This window comes from Notolepis coatsorum, assembly GCF_963971535.1.
Source record: "Notolepis coatsorum genome assembly, chromosome: 5".
NCBI lineage: Eukaryota > Metazoa > Chordata > Actinopteri > Aulopiformes > Paralepididae > Notolepis > Notolepis coatsorum.
In genome coordinates, this window is record NC_140169.1 from 114,166,242 (window position 1) to 114,168,741 (window position 2,500).

At 42.2% G+C, this 2,500-nt stretch overlaps 1 protein-coding gene across 1 annotated transcript in view; it reads left to right on the top strand.

Annotated features, from left to right (window-relative positions):
- Positions 1 to 2,500, top strand: part of pak5 (p21 protein (Cdc42/Rac)-activated kinase 5) — a gene marked incomplete at both ends in the record, with an annotated part of 134,108 nt that overhangs the window by 76,313 nt on the left and 55,295 nt on the right. The gene's annotated exons all lie outside the window — the stretch shown is intronic.

Consider the following 2,500-nt stretch of genomic DNA (forward strand, 5'->3'; position numbering starts at 1 on the left):
GCGAGTGCACTATGGTAATAGTACTGGTTATAGGACTCATTTCTGTCCGATTAAGTAAGTAAGTACGTTTTATTTCTAAAGCACATTTAGAACAACTGTAGTTGCACCAAAGTGCTGTACATATAAATGGCACTATAATAGAACACAGTAAAACATGTAGATTTTATTTTTTAATTAATAGGAAATTACAAAAAATATACGTACAACAAGAAAGATAAAAAAAATACACAACATGAAAAAGGGTAGGTGTGAATCCGACTATCCAGGCAAAGAAAAAGCCCAGTTCAAAAGCTAAACAACTAAAAGGCCTGGGTAAACAGGTAGCTTTTTAACCTGGATTTAAAGGCAGGGAGGGAGCACACAGCTCCACAGCTCCCATTCCACAACTTTGGGGCATGGTCACCCTTAGTCTTCAGTCTAGATCGAGGGACCACCAGGAGAGACTGGACTAGGAGCTACTGTAGTGAAGAGACGCTAAAACTGGGGTAATGTGTCTCTTTTTAGTCCTAGTCAGCATTCTGGCTGCAGCATTTTGTACAGGCTGCAGACGGGATAAGGATGACTGGCTGATTCCTGGATACAGGGAGTTTCAGTAGTCTAAGCGGGATGTGATGAAAGCATGGATAACTGTCTCCAGGTCAAGAAAGGACAGCAGAGGCTTAATTTCTTCAATGGACCTGAGCTGAAAGGTTGAGGTCTGGGTCAAATATTACAAGATCTTTTGTCTGTGATTTGAGATATGGAGATAGATGGTGTTGAGACAGATGCTTTGTGGATTTGGGGGGACCAAAAACAATAAGTTCTGTCTTGCTGTCATTTAGCTGGAGAATGTTATTTGTCATCCAGTCTTCGATGTCCTCGAGACAGTTGGTGAGGTGTTGCAGGGGGCACAGGTTGGTGAGTTTCAGAGGGAGGTAAAGCTGAGTATCATCCACACAACAGTGAAAGGAGATGTTATATTTGTGGATGATATTACTTAGAGGGAGCAGATACAGGGAAAAGAGGATGGGCCCTAGAAGGGAACCTTGAGGGACCCCCCAGGTGACATGGGGCAGAGGAGGAAAATAATTGGTCTATAGAGAATGTTCTACACCTGAGGTAATTGGAAAATCAGTTTAGTGCCGAACCTTGGATGCCAACCCCACGTTTGATGCCGTTCGATGAGGATGTTGTGATCGACAGTGACACACACACACACACACACACACACACACACACACACACACACACACACACACACACACACACACACACACACACACACACACACACACACACACACACACACACACACACACACACACACACACACACACACACACACACACACACACACACACATCGACACACACACACACACACACACACATCGACACACACACACATACACACACACACACACACACACACACACACATACACATAGCCTTCACTCATATTTCTTCATCATTCCCAACCATACAGTATCTATCTACGTCTTTCATCATATCTCTCGTACATCATATCTATAATCAACCACTAATTATAGCACTCAACAACAATTATTTCCTGGTATCACTAAATATATATTTTCTGTATTGTATCTGTATTGGTTCACCGGTTTTCATATGCCATTACCTTACCATTGTTGCTCTGCAGATGTGGATGTTGCCAAGGCAACCGTAGAGCAGTATTTGGGGTTTTAGAGGTAGTAGGGTTGAGTTGTTCCTGGTGCTGCAGTGTCAGTCTGACTGCATGCAATTATGGAACTCCGCCTCGCTCTCAGATCAGATCTGAGTAGAGAAGAGATACGACTGGTCAAAACAAAATTATGTTACGGGAAAATGCTAATCATTTGCTGCTTACTTTAGTCTGTTATGATGAGGACAAGCATCAAGCAATTAAGTGTTGTGTTTCATTTTTGCACACACTCCATTAAAGTAATCAGGTTAGTTTGTGTGAGTCACTCTTATCCCCCCCCCCCCTCCGGTGGTTGTGCGCGTGCGTGCCAGTTTGTGCCCACATGCACATCCAAGTGTCTCTGTGTGTGCGTTTGTCCGTGAGTGGGTGTTCAATTTCAAACGAATAATGCTTTATGTTATCCTATTAATACTCCAGTGTAATCCTTTTTGAATTAAGCCTCCATGACATGGACAAATTAGGAACATTTGAAACGGCATTAGATTACTTCATGAGAGCATGCTCATGTACACTCACGAATTTGATATTGAGTGGTGATATAAGCATAACATTGATTAGGGTAAATAGTTAAAGGGTACATACATTTTTTTGTCCTTTTCAACAAGTTAATATAGGTCTTTGAGGTCCCATAAACATGTCTCTGAGTTTTTTTGCTGAAAGAAACCCAAACTGATTATGCATTCTAGCAGCCTCTATACCTCTCTGTTTCAGTCCTGTTCTCAACAAGCTGTTTCTGTGCCTGTAACGAGTGAGTCGCTCTCATCTACAGGTAGCAGTGGTTGCAGATTAAATATGACTCAAGATCCAGCAACACCATATC